General features: G+C 38.3%; 1 long non-coding RNA gene across 1 annotated transcript; it reads right to left on the reverse strand.

The window, feature by feature from the left end:
• Positions 1-5,687: 5,687 nt before the first annotated feature.
• On the reverse strand, positions 5,688-18,404 carry LOC131158249 (uncharacterized). Its single transcript, XR_009137434.1, has 4 exons — positions 18,068-18,404; positions 13,354-13,481; positions 13,212-13,273; positions 5,688-6,036 (listed from the first exon to the last, which is right to left on the reverse strand). It is a non-coding gene; the product is annotated as an uncharacterized LOC131158249 (long non-coding RNA).
• Positions 18,405-20,689: the final 2,285 nt, after the last annotated feature.

A 20,689-nucleotide genomic window follows, 5' to 3' on the forward strand; every position in this document is an offset into this window, starting at 1 on the left:
TACTAGGATCCACAAAAATTCCGTCTCCTAAGATAACATGCCCCAAAAACACAATTTCTCGAGCCAAAAGTCACATTTACTTAACTTGACCTACAACTTCTTCACCATGAGCATCTACAAAACCTACTTCAAATGTATCTCATGCTCCTCATAGCTTCTTGAATAGACTAGTACATCATCAATAAAAATAATAACAAACTGATCTAAATATGGTTGAAAATCTTATTAATCAAATTCATAAATATAGTAGGAGCGTTCGTCAAACCAAACGGCATAACAAGGAACTCGTAATATCCATATCTAGTCCTGAAAGCCGTCTTTAATACATCGCTTTTACATTTACCTGATGTTAGCCTGATTTGAGGTTGATCTTAGAATACACCTGTGTACCCTGGAGCTGCTCAAATAAATCATCTATACGGGATAGAGGATACTTGTTCTTGATTGTTACTTTATTAATCTCCTTGTAATCTATGCACATTCTTATAGACCCGTCCTTCTTCTTCACAAATAGTATTGGAGCTCCCCACAGAGATACACTAGGTCGTATGAAACCATTATCAAGTAAATTTTACAATTGATCTTTCAATTCTACCAACCCTACTAGCGTCATTCGATACAGTGCTTTAAAAATCGACGTTATACCTGGAAGTAGATCAATAGGAAAATCTACCTCACGATCAGGTGGCAGACTTGGTAATTCATCTAGAAACATATCTGTAAATTCTTTCACTACTAGCTTGTTAATAGGTTCAATTCATTCTCTGACATTTCTTTCACGGAAGCTACAAATCCCTGAAAACCACTCAGGAGCAGTCTCCTCACTTGAACAGTTGAGACCATCTGAGGTAGAGATTACAGTCGTGACCCTGTAAATCTGAATTCTGATTTCCCTGAAAATATGAATATCACTTCTCTCCCACAGCGATCTATACTGGCAAAATTAGCTACTAGTCAATCCATATCGAATATGACATCAAACTCATGCATATCTAACACTATTAAATCAACAGATAAAATTCACCCCTGAACATCAACTGGACAGCCACGAGGTACCCTACTACACCTCATTGTTGACCTAGTCGGTATAGTCACTAACAGTTCAACATTTAATGTTTGTGTGTCTGCCCCACATAATTTAACACATCCCGAAGACACGAACGAGTGTGTGACACCTGAATCAAATAATGCAATGACTTTAAATAAAAACATACTAACCATACCTATCACCACATCATCGGCTACCTCAACATCACCTGGTGTCAGAGCAAAAATCCTAACTTGAGCCATATTTCTCTGTTGGCATCCACGTGGCACCTAATAGCCTCCTTGAGCAGGTCTAGGAGTAGGAGCAGCATCAATCTGAGTTTGACAATCTCTCATCACACGTCTTGGCTCCCCACACTGGTAGCAAATACCTCACTCGACACGACACTCCCCCGGGTGTCTCTTCCCACAAGTCGGGCAAACTGGAAGTAACTGCATACCCTGAAAATCACGATTTCCTATCTCCTGCCTCCGGTCTCTGTAGTAGCCACCTCTCTTTCATGAATCACGACCAACTCCCTGTTGGGAACCAGAAGGTGTGGACCTCTTCTTATGTCTTTGCTCCTCAGCCTCTAATCGCTCTCCAACCTATGCTATAGTGGCCCTATCTACCAGCTCAGCAAAATCATGCAACTTCAGTATCGACACCTGCTTATATATTTATCTCCTCATACCTCTTTCAAACCGTCGTACCTTTTCGCCTCATCTGTAATAGTGTACAGGGCGAAGCGAGATAGTTCAATGAATCTCGCCGTATACTGCTACACTGTCTGCTGTCCCTACTTCAGATTCAGAAACTCCTCTATCTTAACTTCTCTGTATGAGAATGGAAAATACATATCGAAAAATATTTCCTTAAATCGCTCCCATGTGATCTCAAAGGTACTGTCATCTGCTGCTCTAAGAGTTTCACTGTCGTCCACCATCTCTCGGCCTCTCCAGTCAATCTATAAGTAACAAACAGCACCCTCTGCTCCTCCGTACACTGCAGCACTGCAAACACTTTCTCAATCTCCTGCACCTAGTTTTCAGCGACTGCAGAATCAGTTCCTCCTGAAAAAATCAGAGGATTCATCTTAATGAATTTCTCAATCGAGCTGTCGTGGCCTACCGACGGACCACCATGTTCTCTAAAACTCCCAGCGATATCAACCATAACTTGTTATGCCACGCTGCGCAATATGGCATCTGAATCACCACCTGTAGTGCCTGAGGGTCCAGCTCCCTCATTTCCACTAGCATGGGCACTACTGCCACCAGGGTCCATCTTGAAAAATAAATAACTTAACTTAGAATCACTTCACTATACATTCCATCCAACCAGTATAATATATTTCTAATTAATTCATCTCTCCTAATCTTAATTTAAGGTTTAATCTTACAACCTAGATACCCAACCCGATGATAGTTTAACATGACTTTCTTCAAATCGTCATCCTAGAAAAATCACACAAACCACTACGAAAGTCATACATCTACACTATAAAATTAGATCTCAAATTCATTTATCATATACTCTAGTATTATCATTACTACTGCATTCTAGAGTCTACAGAACCTAACATCTCAGGCTTTGATACCAAACTGTAACGACCTGCATATCTTATCACATAATAAAACATATTTAATAACAAAGTCAACCCGAACCTGTGGGTAACGGGGACACATCTGATATTCATAGCGGAAACCTAAGTAGCAGTAAATATAAATCACATTCTCATAACCATAAAATACATAACACCTGAGTCAACTACATTTCAAAATACTGTATTTATATACAATCTCTCAAATATACAAAAATATATACATATCTAGGAACTCACAACACAAATTTCCTGTTCTTAATCAAAACTTACCCTCCTAAGGAGGTAGTATCAACCTATCTCAACGGTGGCCACGGTTCGTCGGTCTCTCTGGGTCTCTTAAAATTGTTTAAGTTTGAGGGGCGAGACACTTCTCTGTAAGGGAAAATAAACTAAATACAGTAGTATGACAACATGAATATTTAGTGCTATAATACATATACAATACATTTCATATGCTGAAAAACATTCATCATAACATACTGAATAATCATATACTTTCATAATTTCTAATAATTCATACTGATCATGAAATGTCTGATATATAACTGATAATACTGTAATTTACCCAAGATATATAACTAACTGATGTCATGTAGTACCCCCTACGACGGGTTGTGCAACCCGAACACGGGACCCGACAATGGCTGGTCGACCACTGCGGAGTCAAAAATGTCTGTAAGTACGATGGGTTCGCTACACCCTAGTCCGAACTGTCAGGTGGATGTTTACAACTCTACACTGAAAGTTACATCGACTATTCATCTCCCACCCCGTCTACTTGCAGGGGCGGTTAGCATAAGTCTGAACATAATAATCTGATCTATATAACTATGGTACCATGCTCCTGAAACTGAACTGAACAATCATCCAGATTCTAATAACATATAATACATGATAATATACTTATCTAACATAAATAGATTGATAGCATTTTCTGTAATAACATACATATATACATACATACATACGGCCTTACGCCGATTTCTTTCATATCTGCGGCCTTGCGCCAAACATCTCATAAATACAGCCTTGCGCCGAAATCATATATATAACACGACATTGCGCCGGCTATCAATCACGGCTTTACGCCGAATATTTCATACATATTATTCTGAATAAATAATTCACTTATCATGTATTTTAAAATCATAATGTACTGTATTATTTCATAATCTTTTTAAAACATATTTTATTCATAAAATTGTCATATCATAATACTTTTCACGTAAAATAATATTCATGCCACACAATACTGTATAAAACCATACATTCTACTCTAAAATCTTATTTTCTGACATTTCATACTTATATATACATTTCAACATAATAGCAATATTTTCTCAAATATGCATTTTTTTAATAATATACAAAAATAATACATGCTTTCCTAAACATAATTCTTCTAATTAATAATAATTTTCATGGAAAGGTAACTATTTTAGTTTATTCTCTTACCTGATTTCTGAGAAGAAACCCCCTAAAATTCACTGGTCCTGCACTCGCAGGATTTCCCGTTCAACACCCTGAAAACGACAACTCTTAGAACTATACTTCAATATTTTTCCGTGAATAACATTTCTTACAACTATAGAAAAAGCAAATTCTGAATAAATAGACTTATCTTGAATCATGGATGAATTTCAAACTAACCCAACTGACGATCCTCTCTGGTAGGTTTGTAGAAAACTTTCCCAGGAACGTCGTGGTTACTTCAGATCATCGAACCGACGAGAATCTGACCTAAGATCTTAGAGAGAAGAGAGGAGGGACAAAATGAGAAAAGAGAGAGAGAGAGGTGTTCTCGCGAAATTTTCGGCCAAAAATGAGAGTTAGGCTTATTTATACACTGACCTTCATCGACGAGGTCAATAAGGTAATTCGTCGACGAATGTTACTCCTTGTCAACGAAATTCAGAGTTGCGATATATATTCCCTCGGTATCTTCTCGCCAACGAAGCAAACCCTTGTCGATGAGCCAAAAATGCAACATCATCGACGAACGCGAAGCATTTGTTGACAAAGTTTGCTACCGCCCTCTTTTTCTATTTCTATTTTCCTCTCTCTTTATTATTTAAATACCAATATTCTTCGAGTCATTACAGACCTACTAACTCTAAATTATTCAATATATGGTTTTATAGACCTTTAGTGGCTTGGAATAGGAAAGGGAAAGATACCCGTATCCTAACACACGTCTCCCCTTTTGTCATCATCAACCAATACTGGATTGAATAAGGCAAAACTTGACTAGTAAAGAGGTAAATTTAAATTTTTATATAGAAATTAATTACGAAAATGGAGATAATTACAATGTGAAATGCGCAATCTTTTCATTCCTTTTTTCCATTTTTTATTTTTAATTTTTTTGAATGTTCAATTTTTTTCCCCATCTCTTTAGATGTTTGAATTGGCTCTGCTAGCCCATGCTCCTTTCACTAAGGAATGATTCAAAGAAACAAGGTTGTATATGTGTGTTTGAAATAGGGAGAAAATAACAAAACATTGTTTTTATATTTTACATTTTTTAATTAACAAGGCCAAATTGCAATGATTCTATCACGCCCTGAACCCGGAAATGGGACCCGAGGTTGAAAATATAATCTAACATGTCCCTGTATCATACAAATCATCACAGATACAGTACAAAGGATGAGGGTCCAACCCCGTGGGGTTCTTAGGCACCTAAACACATCCAATCATAATCATATACGCAGCGGAAAAAGTCATTTTATATCAACATATGCAGTACCATACCAAAGTCTATACAAGAGCAGAACATGGCTCTAACAAAACGTACAAACTGGATGCCCAAATACAACTCAAAATGGCAACCCAACAAAACTACAGTCCTAGCACTTACCCAAGTGCTAACGCAATACACCGGCCACTACACTCCCTACACCAGGATGCTAGTTCCGATTACCCGAAGATTCTGTAAAAATGTACGTACAGTAAGGGTGAGACACCTCTCGGTATGGAAGAACACATGTTATATCGGTGTGTGGCATTTGAGTGTTATCATGATACAACATACACGCAGTTAAATGCATTCCAATACTAATTTACACAGTGCATACACGCACACATACGGCGGCCATTTATGCGCAGCCCAATCACAATACATACACATGATCAGTAATCCTCAGAGTCGTCAAACTCTTCGGCCCGAAGCCGGCCCGCGACATACGTCGTTGGATCGTAGCCAACCCGCAAACGCGGCGCCACCGGCACATGGCTAGTCCCCGACTCCTATAGCATCGTACCGGCGCTAAACTGGTGGATCCACATCCTTCAGTCTGATCTGTCGGAATAGGCTCACGCCCTCGGATATAGAGCCGGACATTCTTGCCTACATGGCAGGCAATAACACCCCCTCGGATATAGAGCCGGACACTCTCAGTACCTGGAACAATTTCAGAACCGCGTTCCTACTAGCATTTCAACATATCACACACACATGCATGCTCATATAACCAAACAAACCACACTCATTTGGTTATCTAAATTATGGTTTTCCAAACAAATACAGTTTAAACAAGTCAAGGCACAGTCATCTCAATCACGCAGTATAAATCACACATATACTCGATTTTCAACAAAACTCGGGATTCAACCCGTCGCCCCTTTTTTTCCAAAACTATAATAATGAAAAACTCATAATTTTTCTCGTTAGATCCCTCCAAATGAGTAGTCAAAACACACACAGGACCGTGAACCACAGTTTCACCGAGTCTGATTTCAAAAATAACCAATACAAATATAGTTCCCCTCACCTTAACACCGTAAGCAAATCTCGAACTCTAAGGTCCTTAAACAGCGAACCGAATTCCAAAACCTACAAATCACAGTATAGAATATGTTCGCAAGACAGTTACCTACAAATCTACCGGATCAAAATTGAAAACCGAACCTTACCTCAATTTTACGCCGAAACTCGAAAATCTCCGAAACGAGATTCTGATCTGTAGAAGTTGCAGAGAATCCTTCCACGATCCTCTTGGTAGCTTCCGTTTTCCGATTCCGTCAACGATCGGAGAAAAATTCTAGAGAGGAGTAGGGAGAGATTTAGAGAGAGAGAGAGATATTTGAGATTTCTTAATGAGGAAGCAAAGGAAATTTCCTTTTATAGCCCTTTGACCCGATAATTTTCAATTTTGCCTCTCTCTTAATATTTAAACCCATTTTTCATATTTTGGGTTCTTACAATCTCCCTTCCTTACAAAAATTTCGTCCTCGAAATTTGTCATCTCTCATTCCCAGATTCATACATACAATCAAATACATAGACAAAACTCAAGAGCGAACTGGCGATCATCACAGAGCAGTCACATCATACACATACACAGACACAACTCAAGAACGAACTGGCGATCGCCACAGCGCAGTCCCATCATACACATATACATAGACATAACTCAAGAGCGAACTAGCGATCACCACAGCGCAGTCTCATCATACACATGCACATACATACCCTCACTTATAGCGGAGGAATACCATGGTTACATATACAACAGTCTCAAGAGTTCACAATACTCACACTCCCGACAACTAACCACCTATCCCAACCCACAGTAGGATCATGTATAAGTGCTCAAAATAACTGTGGATACTTCCGGCGTATTTCCGTTTCCAGTTCCCAAGAAGCTTCCTCAACCTCGTGGTTTTGCCACAATACCTTCACAAATGATATCTTTCTGGTACGAAACTTCTGAACTTTACGGTCCAGAACCTGAACAGGTATCTTCTCATACGCTAAAGTATCCCCAATTTTCAACTCATCATAACTAATCACATGTGAAGGATCAAACACGTACCTCCTCAACATGGAGACGTAAAACACATCATGAACTCTCGAAAGTGCTGGAGGTAATGTAACTCTGTAGACTACCGAACCCACTCGCTCAAGTACCTCGAATGGTCTAATATACCTCGGGCTCAGCTTGCCCTTTCTCCCAAATCTCATCACCCCTTTCATCGAAGCAATACGTAGATATACCTTATCTCCCACTTCGAACTCCAACTTATGGCGGCGAACATCTGCATAACTCTTCTACCGACTCTGAGCTGATCTAATTCTCTCTCGGATCAAACCCACCTTTTAAGACGTCTGCTACACAAGTTCATGTCCTAATACCTGACGTTCACCAACTCCATCCCAACATAAGGGAGATCAACACCTCCGACCATACAAAGCCTCGAACGATGTCATCCCGATACTAGACTGGAAGCTATTATTATAAGCGAACTCTACAAGTGGTATAAACTCTATCTAGTTACCACCGAAGTCTAACACACAAGCTCGCAACATATCTTCCAATATCTGTATCGTCATCTCCGACTGTCCATCAGTCTGGGGGCGAAACACTGTACTGAAAGTAGCTTCGTCTCCAATGCCTCCTGCAAACTCGTCCAGAATCGAGAAGTAAACCTCGGATCTCGATCTGACACAATGGACACCGGTACCCCGTGCATTCTCACAAGTTCATGCACATACAAATCTGCCAGTCTACTCAAAGGATAGCTAACCTTCATCGGTATAAAATGAGCAGATTTCGTTAATCTATCAACGATCACCCAGATAGCATTATACCCGTGAAGCGTTGGCGGCAATCCAGTCATAAAATTCATGAAAATATGCTCCCATTTCCACACCGGAATAGGCAAAGGCTGCAACGGCCCTACCGGCCTCTGATGTTCAGCTTTCACCTGCTGACACGTCAAACACTGTTCCACAAACTGAGCAATCTACCTCTTTATACTAGACCACCAGAAGGTTTGGCGTAAGTCTCGATACATCTTTGTACTACCAGAATGTACCGTATACATAGAACGTTGCGCCTCTAGAATCATCCTTTTGATCTCATCATCATTCGGAACACATAGTCTTGTCCCAAACCTCAACACACCTCCATCGGAGATGTTAAACTCTGTAACTAGTCCCTGCTGTACATTTTCCTTAACCTCTGCTAACTCTGCATCACTAGCCTGTGTGGTTTTTATACGCTCAAACAAAGTCGGTTAGACCACCAAAGCAGCAAGATAATCACCAATCACCAATTCTATACCTAAGCTTTCCAAATCCTGTCTGATGTAACACTGAGTTACAATAGCAGATAGAACCGTAGGCCCCGACTTCCGACTCAACGCATCAGCCACCACATTAGCCTTCCCTAGGTGATAACTAATCGTGCAATCGTAGTATTTAATCAACTCTAGTCACCGCCTCTACGTCATGTTCAACTCCTTCTGTATGAAGAAATACCTGAGACTCTTATAGTCTGTGAAGATCTCACACTGCACCCCATACAGATAATGTCGTCAGATCTTCAGTGCATACACAACAGCAGTCAATTCCAGATCATGCGTAGGATAATTCTTCTCATATTTCTTCAGTTGCCGAGAAGCATACGCCACAACCTTACTCTGCTGTATAAGCACACATCCTAAGCCCTTCAGAGACGCGTCGCTATAAATCACAAATCCACCATTCCCCGAAGGAATGGTCGACACTGGAGCAGTAACCAGCCGGTGCTTCAATTCCTAAAAGTACTGCTCGCAATCATTGGTCCACTCAAACTAGACTCCCTTCCTGGTAAATCGACTCAAAGGTTCAGACAGTTTAGAGAAACCCTCTACGAACCGACGATAGTATCCCGCCAATCCTAGAAAACTCTGAACCTCCTGCACATTCTTCGGCCTTTCCCAGTCGACCACAGCTTTAATCTTACTAGGATCAACTGATATTCCATCCCTAGTAACCACATGACTTAAGAACGCAATCTAACTCAACCAGAATTCACATTTCTTCAACTTAGCATACAGCTTCTTCTCTCGCAGAATCTGTAACACTAACCTCAAATGTTCCACGTGTTCTTCCGTACTCCTCGAGTATACTAGAATGTCATCAATGAATACCACCACGAACCGATCTAGGTACTAATGGAAAACTCTGTTCATCAAATCCATGAACACCGCCGGAGCATTCGTCAACCCAAAAGGCATGACTAAAAACTCGTAGTGGTCATATCTGGTTCGGAAAGCCGTCTTCGCTACAGCCTCCGCTCTAACCCTCACCTGATGATATCCTGACCGCAAATCAATCTTCGAAAAGACCCGCGTCCCCTGAAACTGGTCAAAGAGATCATCTATACAAGGTAAAGGATAACGATTTTTCAGTTACCTTGTTAATCTCACGATAATCAATGCACATCCGCATCGACCCGTCCTTCTTCTTCACAAACAGTACTAGAGCTCCCCAGGGCGAAATACTAGGTCGAATGAATGCCCTATCCAGTAATTCCTACAGCTGCTCCTTCAACTCCCGAAGTTCTGCTGGAACCATCCGGTACGGAGCTTTAGAGATTGGTGCCTTACCAGACATCAACTCTATCGCAAACTCCACCTCACGATCCGGAGGTAAACCGGGTAAATCATCTAGGAACACATCCAGGAATTCACTGACTACCCAAATATCCTCGAGTCTCAACTCATCCCACGGTGGTTCCTCCACACAAGCTAAGTACCCCTGACATTCATCCAAGAGTAGCCTCCTCGCCTGTAGTGCCGACAGAATCTGTGGCGCTGAACGCACACACGATCCCATGAACTCGTACTCCTGCTTCCCAGGAGGTCTAAAAACTACCACCTTTCTACGACAGTCAATCATGGCATAACTGGAGAACAACCAATCCATCCCCAAAATGATATCGAACCCCGACATGTCGTATACCATAAGATTCACCGATAATAGCTTTCCCTAAATTTCCACTAGGCAGTCTATCAACATATTCCTACAGAAAGATACACTCCCAGATGGCGTAGTAACAGCTAATACCTCATTCATGTCTCGAGTCTTAATCTCACACCGTCCCACAAAATTTACAGATACAAAAGAATGGGTTGCACCTGAATCAAACAAAACAGAAGCTTTATTCGAAAGCAATAATAAGGTACTTGTCACCATGTTACCTGCATGCTCAGCGTCCACTGGAGTAAGAGAGTATACTCTGGCCGGAGCTGTATTCGTTTTAACGGTTCCTCGAGGCATCTGATTACTTCCTCAGTCCCCACTAATTGCAGGCACATCTCGCCTCGGTGCTCGACAATCATGAGACATGTGGCCTGACTGACCACAGTTGTAGCAACTACCCCCAAATGACCGGCACTCTTCCTCGTGCCACCTGTGACATCTGGTACAACAACCACCGGTCTGGCTCATCTGAGAGTCCTAGCGCTCGTTATTCTGACGGTAACCCGAGCCCTTACTCCTTTTCTTCCACGATCCCTGACGAGATCCTATCTGAGAACCAGAAGGTACCGTCCTCTTCCTCGATTCCTGATCCACCTCGTCCTCTCGAATACCAGTCTCGATCACCGTGGCTTTATCCACCAACACCAAGAACTCGCGGATCTGAAGCATACCCACTAGTCTACTGATATCCTTCCTCAAACCCTTCTCGAACCTCCGAGTCTTCTCATACTCGCTCGAGATCATACATGGTGCAAAGCGGGACAGCTCTGTATCGAGCTGCATACCCCTGCACCGTCAAACTCCCCTGAGTCAGCGTAAAAACTCATCTGCCTTTACATCTCGTACGAAAGTCGGGAAGTATCTATCAAAGAACACCACCTTGAATCGGCTTCATGTCATCTCCTCAAGACCAGCTCTCTGCTTCTCCAACAAATTCACCGCAGTCCACCATCGACCCGCTTCCCCAGACAGCTGGAAGGTAGCATAAAAAACTCGCTGCCTATTCGTGCAATGCAGGACCTCCAAGATCCTCTTAGTCTTTTCCATCCAGTCCTCTGCTGTCGTCGGGTTAGGTCCTCCAGAGAACGTCAAAGGATGCATGCGTGTGAATCTCTCAATGGTGCACCCCACAGCAGTAAGAGAGCGCTCGCATCTCCTCACACTTCGCCCGATCTCCCATAACACCTGCCTCGTCAAACCTCGAGGCACAGAAGGAGATTCATCACTCGCAGTCTCCTCGGAGCCACTTCCCAGGTCATTATCCTTGGGGTCCATTCTATAACACAATAGGAATCAATCAGTATCTCTACAACACATACAGTTAACACAATAATCTACACTAATCGTGTTAACTACTTTCTATCAGGTCTAGGTCTGTCCTATCACACCGACATGAAAGTCATCAATGATCTGCCCTACTTTTACTGGAATCGTCATCCCAGGAAAAAAACACGGAATACCGTCAACAATTCCTGATCTAGCAACCGAACAACCCTCAACCAACTCTACCCATATCCACATCCTATACTCTGGTATGAACTCATAATTAAACCTAACCAAGTCTACAAGATTTAGTAACCTAGTTAGCTCTAATACCAAGTTGTCACGTCCCGAACTTGGAAATGGTACCCCAAGTGTGAAAATATAATCTAACATGTCCCTGTATCATACAAATCATCACAGATACAGTACAAAAGATGAGGGTCCGACCCCATGGGGTTCCCAGACACCCTAAACACATCCAATCATAATCATATACGCAGCGGAAAAAGTCATTCTATATCAACATATGTAGTACCATACTAGAGTCTATATAAGAGCAAAACATGACTCTAACAAAACGTACAAACTGGGTGCCTAAATACAACTCAAAATGGCAACCCAACAAAACTACAGTCCTAACACTTACCCAAGCGCTAACGCAGTATACCGACCACTACGCTAGTTCCGGTTACCCGAAGGACCTATAAAAATGTACGTACAGTAAGGATGAGACATCTCACAGTAGGGGTGAGACACCTCTCAGTAAAGAAGAACACATGTTATATCGGTGTGTGGCATTTGAGTGTTATCATGATACAATATACACGCAATTAAATGCATTCTAGTACTAATTTACACAGTGCATACACGCACATATACGGAGGCCATTTATATGTAACCCCGTCACAATACATACACATGATCAGTAATCCTCAGTGTCGTCACACTCTTCGACCCGAAGCCGGCCTGCGACATACGGCGTTAGCCTGTAGCCAACCCGCGAACACGGCTCCATCGGCACATGGCTAGTCCCCGACTCCCATGGCATCGTACCGGCGCTAAACTGGTGGATCCACATCCTTCGGCCTGATCTTCCAGAATAGGCTCACGCCCTCGGATATAGAGTCAGACACTCTTACCTACATGGCAGGCAATAACACGCCCTCGGATATAGAGCCGGACACTCTTAGTACCTCGAACAATTTTGCAATCGCGTTCCTACTAGCATTTCAACATATCACACACACATGCATGCTCATATAACCAAACAAACCACACTCATTTGGTTATCTAAATCATGGTTTTCCAAACAGATACAGTTTAAACAAGTCAAGGCACGGTCATCCCAATCACGCAGTATAATCATACATATACTCGGTTTTTAACAAAACCCGGGATTTAGCCCGTCGCCCCCTTTTTCCCAAAATTGTAATAATGAAAATCTCATAGTTTTTCCCGTTAGATCCCCCCAAATGAGTAGCCAAAACACACACAAGACCGTGGACCACAGTTCCACCGAACCCGATTTCAAAAATAACCAATATAAACATAATTCCCCTTACCTTAACTCCGTAAGAAAATCTCAAACTTCAAGGTCCCTAAACAGTAAACCGAGTTCCAAAACCTACAAATCACAGTACAGAATATGTTCACAAGACAGTTACCTACAAATCTACCGGATCAGAATTGAAAATTGAGCCTTACCTCGATTTTACGCCGAAACCCGAAAATCTCCGAAACGAGATTCCGATCCATAGAAGTTGTAGAGAATCCTTCCACGATTCTCTTGGTAGCTTCTGTTTTCCAATTCCGTCAACAATCAGCGAAGAATTCTAGAGAGAAGAAGTAAGGAGAGGTTTAGAGAGAGAGAGAGAGAGAGAGAGAGAGAGAGAGAGAGAGAGATATTTGAGATTTCTTAATAAGAAAGCAAAGGAAATTTCCTTTTATAGCCCTTTGACCCGGCAATTTTCAAGTTTGCCCCTCTCTTAATATTTAAACCCATTTTTCATATTTTGGGTTCTTACAGTTTCAATCACTCTTTTTGTGTTTCTTACAATTGCCAAAATGTTATGGTTTTCACACTTTCATTTTAAAGACCAAGGGGAATAAAGAAACATACTAAAAAGACCAAAAGTATATGTCGTAACATGACAAAGGACTACTGCACATTGGAGTCTTGAACCACCTAGACTCGAATGGTGTTCTCGAAATGATATATATATAAGAAATGTATCAATTATAAATCAACGAAGAACTATCATGTTCTCATCCTTGGGTGGAGTTAGATCACCCAACTAATTATTAGTTAACTAGTCTTATGTATCAAATACAAATCAACAAAGAACTAACATGTTCTCATCCTTGGTGGAGTTGCATCACCCAACTAATTAACAGTTAACTAGCCTTTTATGCACACCTAGGGCCAATAATAATAATAATAATAATAATCATCATCATCTACACATTTGTTCTACAAACTATACCATATTAACTTCATAATGCTTCAAACATCAATCAAAAATGGACTTTGACACTATTATTCATTTTAGGTTACCTTTCTTTCATATATTGATCTGCCTATAATTGTATCACAGTCAAATACATAGTGCTTCTCTTACCTCAAGAATCTCAAAAGGAAACTATACTCCACTTTCAAGCTCTATCATTACATTGATTAAATTAGGATTTTTCAAGATGAAATAACATGCAATACATGACCCAATGCATGAATAATGCAAAGAAATTCATCAATAAAATAAAAGAACAAAATCCACCAAACACATATATTAAGAGAAATAACTAGCAAAAAAGGGAATAGAAACCTTTTGTTCTTGATTGTTCCCAACTTCATTCTATTGTGTTTTACCAAATTAAACCCTAGAAAGCCACCCAGAAAAGACAATGGAAAACTTCTAGACGTTTTATGTAGTTTCTCTTAACTATTTTTTATTTAGGTATTTTTATGATGAAATTGAAATAAAAATGATTAAAATAATAATAACAGCACTTATAATAATCAACCAAAACTATAAATAATAATAGTAAACAAGAAAGATAAATTTTTCTATCATTTTTTAAAGATTTTTTAAAAGATAATAATAATAATAATAATAATAATAATAATAATAATAAAAAAACAAAAATCACTCAATAAATAGCAAAAATAGTTATTTATATTTTTAGATTTTTAGGATTGTTATTAATTTAAAACTAATTAAAAACATAAAAACGGAAATAGCCTTAATTAATAATCATAACTAGAAATCAAGTTAACCCCAACCCCAATCTTGGCCCAACACATGCAAGGAGCGGGAAGGTCAGACTTGAGCCCTTCCTCTTCTTCAAACTCATTGACGTCCCACACAAACCCTAGCCACCACCTTGGCCAATGCTCTCGCCATCACTGCCTGCCAGAGTTGACCACTCGACGTCACCAATCGTCTATCATTGGCAACCTAGTGACCACGTGGGCCACTGCTACAATGCCACTAGAGTTGCTGTGGTGACATCTGCCCACCACTAGGCTCCCCCACCCTCCCCAAAAAATAAAAATAAAAAAAAAATCTATCTTAAAAGGTTTTGAAATCCAGTTGTGTGGTTGTTGCTCCAATGTTTTAGGCTCCAGACATCATTCCTTGTTTCTCACTACTTGGTCTAAAAAACTGTCTTTCTAAGACATGCTGTCTCACTACTTTCTCTGTAATAACTGGAAAAATAAATTAATTAATTAAAACTATTAATCAATTGATTAGTTAAATATTATTAAATTAATGTATTAAATAAATAAATAAAATAGTATGAAAAAAAAGTTTATATATATATATATATATATCTTTCTTCCAGATTTTTTTTACTATTATTTATTTATTTAATTAATTAATTAATTAATAATTACTCTAAACTTTATATATATAAGATTTAATAATATAATAATATATATTAAATATAATAGGATGGATTGGATTTCAATTTGAAATCCAATTCCATCTTTTTCAGCCGCCTCTCTGCATCTCTCTCAATCTCCCACTCTCCGTCACTCTCCTTCGTCTCCGTCTCTCTTTTTCCTTATTTCTTAGCGGATATTCAATCGATCGAAAAATCGAAGCTACCGCTGGATTTCTACCTCCGCCACCAACATTTCTACTTGAACAGATTTATTGTGAGAGCGGCGTAGGCACCACTCTTGGGAAAATATATATTTCCTCTAAATCCTTAATTTCTCCTTAAATCTGCCGTTAAATCAACAATCAGACACCACCACGAGGTACTAGTCGTAATCGTCATCATTTTGGCGTGAGTAACTTTTCGATTTGGATTTTCTAAATCCCACTTCAAAGCGAAAGTAAGATTTGAGAAATTATGTGAATTGGTTATATTTGAGAGTATAATTATTTATTTTGAATTTATGACCCTATGAAATATTAAAATAGTATTTTATTTAGAATTGATTTAATGAAACTAGGATTTCAATTTCAGGATCCGGATGAGCGTCGCAGGCATCTTTTTGGGGTCCCTGTTGGCGTAATTCAAGAAATCAAGTAAGAGAAAAAATATATATTAAATCATAACTTTTATAAATTTAATGAAAAATAAATTGTATTATATATACATGTATATGTTTCAGTATGAGTTTAAAATACCAACCGTTTAAATCATACTTTTTTGAATTTAGAACTATTTATTAGATACATATATGCGAAAATAAACTGATGAAAGTGGAAAATATTTTCAAGATAATTATGTAAGAAATAAAAGGTATTTTCAGTATAAAAATGTTAAATGTTGGTTGACTTATTTTACAGGCAATGTATGAATTTTATTACTAAATTATGTGGCATGAGTAAATGCAAGTTCTGTGCAAATATATGTTAAATGTATGAGATGCAGGCTAAGTAAGTAAAGCATTAAGAATAAAATATGATATGCAGCATGCTGCTTGTATATGTCAATGCAATCATGTAAATATATGACAGTTAAAAAATGTTGGATAAAACAGTTGAAAGATGTTAGGTAAAACAGTTGAAAGATGCTGAGTAAAACAACTGAAAGATGCTGAGTATCTAATGAAATGAAATGAAAATGGAAATGAATAAAACGAAAATAAAATATTAAATGTGAACAATGTAAAATGGAAAAACATCACTTAAAGTGAAATGAAATGAAATGTTAAAGTTATGAACATGAACATAGGTGAATAGTTGAATAATGACAGAAAGAATAATATAATATAATATAATATTAGAAGTATCTATGCTCGTAAAACATGTTACGATTGGGTGGGACGTACTCTTCGCTTGAAAGATTGCTGAGAAAGACGAGTGCATGAGTAACTTCAAATGTAGCAATAGTTGTATAACGTATTAAAGTAGAGGGAACCTACTTGTATGGACGGGTAGATTTCTTTATCCTTAGGGCCTTCGCTGGTAAACCTTTATTTGAACTGTGTGAGTACGAGATCTTTCTAATACTTAAGGGCTTACTGAGTAAGGTGAGTGTCCTGGTATGCTTTAGTTGTGACATTCGGGTTGTCAAATGTATCAAAGCATAGGGGTGCTACTTGTATGGACGAGTAATCACTCCTATCCTTGGATAATCTTGTGGATTAAATCTTTTGTATGTGATTGATCAAGTTTAGAGAATAATTTCAAAAATGATGTTAACGATTTTCAAATGTTAATTATTATGTTGTTATATAAACTCATGTTAGCCACACACTATTTTAATATATTATTTTTTCCCTTACTGAGATGTGTCTCATCCGAATATGAGTTTATCTTTTTCAAGATTTCCTCAAGATCAAGCTTAGAGAGTTCGAGGTTTTATAACATTTTTTAGAAAATAAAAAGAAAAAAGAGTATATTCTTATGTTAATTTTGAGATGTATAAATTTATGTTTTATGTTCTATATTTTAAGTTTTCTGAAATATGGATGGTTGAGACTACTGGTACTTAGAGATTATGTTTTGGAGACATGTATATATGTGATTACAAGTGGTGAATAGCTAATTTGAATTATGGATAGTAATAGTAAACTCTGATATTATATTTGTGGAAATTATATTTATGTTTTCCACTATGTACATGATATTAGTATGTGGATTATCAAAAAAATAAACGGATTAGTAGTACTCCGGGCTAACGTAGGGGATCGGGGCGTTACATTCTCTCTCTAGAACAAGTTCCCTACTTATCCTTAAGCAAATGTCACTGGGGCTTTAGAATGATGAGGATGATGAGAAAGAAGAAGAAACACCATGGAAAATCAAGTAGCCAAGTGTGTGTTTTTCTTTTTTAATATAAACTCATAGAAATAAATTAGTCCTAAAGAGGAAGATGAAAAGATGCCAACTGCTTACTGCCAGAACCACTGTGAATCCAATCTTATTAAAACCAAAAGGAAGAGATGAAAAGATCATACCTTGAGTCTTTTCTCCCAAGCTCAATCAAGAATATCCCAATAAAAATCCAGAGGGACCTCCTCCAGAGTGCTATGCTCAAAGCTTAAGCCTCCTCTCCTAGAGCTTTTCCAATGTGTAGTCTCCTCCTACATTTCACCCCCTCCCTTCCATGGACCTTGGACGCTAGGGCCTTTTGTCCTAATAACCATCTTTCCCAAAAATTCCCTTAAGATGCAAGGAGTTTCCTTACTTGTCCAAAAGAGACATTTGCCCATAACCCTCACCCTGTTCCCAACAAGAAAACCCTAGTTAGATTTGAGATAACCTCCTATTCCAATAAAGGGTTCTTAATAAGCGAAATCAAAACTCAAAATAAACCCAAAACCAAAATATGGTTGCAAGAGTCTAAGAGGACCCTCAATTTGCTACTCTTAATTTACTTTTCAGCCATTATTTGCTTAATTAATTAGGAATTGCCTAAATGTTGATCAAATTGGCCAACAGCCAAAATTGGATGCCAATAGTATAAACAAAATCAAGAGAATGGAAAACCTCAAACAAGAATAAGGCTTAATGGAAATTTTTCTAAGAGGAAAACCACCATCAAAAACTAAAAGTTTGTGGTGACTCTTGTCATTTTTAGGACCCCAAAATTCAAAAGTAACAAAAAAAGTTAAGCATAGAGGTAATACAAAATTCTAAGCAAATAAATAAATAAAAGAAGAGACAAATTGAAGTTTTATGTTATACCAAAAATCTAATAAAACATAAAAAAAAAATAGGGGGGAAGGAAAGAAAAATGAAGACCCTAAATGAAAGGAAAGGGAATTTTTCAAGCAAACATACCACAAGAGTGCAAAACAAGCTTGGTGGAAGGAACAAACTTGTGAATTCTAAAGGGGACCCAATAAAAAAGTCTGAAAGGAAGGTTTCTTACTGTCCAAAGTTGACCCAGAGAAAATGAAGTGTTAACAATATCCCTCTCTGCAATATCTTTAATAAAAAAGATTCAACAAGATTAGGAGTACAAAATGGTGCAGGTACGTTAACTATATACACTTGAAAGGGCGAGGAAGGAAAGTCAACAAGGGCAAAAAAGAAAAAGGGCAAATGACTACATACCACCTTGCATTAAATAAAGGAAAAGGGGCCTAGGATGATCACCTGCCATGTCTATACGAAATGAAAGAAATTTAAAAAAAAGAAAAGAAAAGTATAGGGCATAGATGATGACGTACCGTCTCTACACAGATAAAAAGTTATGGGCATAGTGACTTGATTATTGCCTGCATTCAACCCAGAAAGAAAAAGAACATAATGGCTAGGAAAACACTCAACATCTCAGCATCGAAAGAAAATATAAAAGGGGATGCAATGGCCAGGTGGACTATTTACTATCTTTGCCTGCTAATGTAATACAATGAGTGGCATAATGCTAAAAGAAATGACAATGTAACTCCAATAACTCGTATCGATAATTCCCTATAATCTACAAATTGCATACTGGTTAGGATAACTCCCTATAATCTACAAAATGCTATATGTTCAATGTAGTATCAAACAAAATGACACAATGACTACAACAACTGCCGACTATTTGCATGTTATGTGATCGTAGATACCTTATTTTACCCTGCTGAAATATGTGAAAAATTGCAATTTTTGAGCTCGTCTTGTGAAGAATATGTTAGATCATTGACATATTAAGGTATTTATGCATTGTTAATGATAACTCACATATTTTTTTATGTTATGATCATTCAAAATTTTTGTAATTTTTGCAAGAAAGTTGTTTACAGCAAATGAGATTATTCTTAAATGGGTGTTAACAAGCTGTGGCATAGCATGAGTTGACTTATGTCAAGCCAATCTATGCGCACAAGTAGGGTGATCACTCATGAGAATACCAGAGTAAACTCATAGACAGACATTACTAAAATTGATATTCTATCCAATCATGTTCCTATCATTCTGCATGGTAATTTTAGAGTATTCTTCTTACGCTTAATTCATACAGGGTTATTATACATGGGTACACATTTATGTATGATTTTTGAGCTTTAAAAATATTATCTATATATATTTAATCGTGAAAATTATACAGTGCCAAACTCAGAGTAGCAGCACACTACTGCCCTTGGCTGGCAATTTTATTTTTAAATTAACAAGCTGTTTGAAAATTCTTGAAGCCAAACTTTACATTGCTATTGCCTAATATTCTAGATTGAACGCATGTTTCTTAAATCAAGAGAACATAAATTTATTAACTTTTTTAACAGTTCTACATTGACGAAAAAATAAAAATCAGACAGAAAAGTTGGATTCTCTTTCATGTCTAATCGCTAAATCCAGACAACTCCATTATATAACAATTTTTTTTTTGACCAGTGACAAATGCAGTAATGAGAGAGAGAGAGAGAGAGAGAGAGAGAGAGAGAGCATATTCCCAATAGGAAGTTTAAGCCTAATGGCAATGAATTCAGAAATTATGTTGTATCCCACATTGCTTAGGCTGATAGGCTTAAATTGGTGAAGAGTCCTAGCTTCTAGGAATTTTGGAATCAGAATTATGAGGGTGTAATAAAATTCCCTTAACCCAAAATGGGCATTTTTTAGCAATTAACTAACATACCTGGAGTCCT

The sequence above is a fragment of the Malania oleifera genome, chromosome 6 (genome assembly GCF_029873635.1).
Source record: "Malania oleifera isolate guangnan ecotype guangnan chromosome 6, ASM2987363v1, whole genome shotgun sequence".
Taxonomy (NCBI): domain Eukaryota; kingdom Viridiplantae; phylum Streptophyta; class Magnoliopsida; order Santalales; family Ximeniaceae; genus Malania; species Malania oleifera.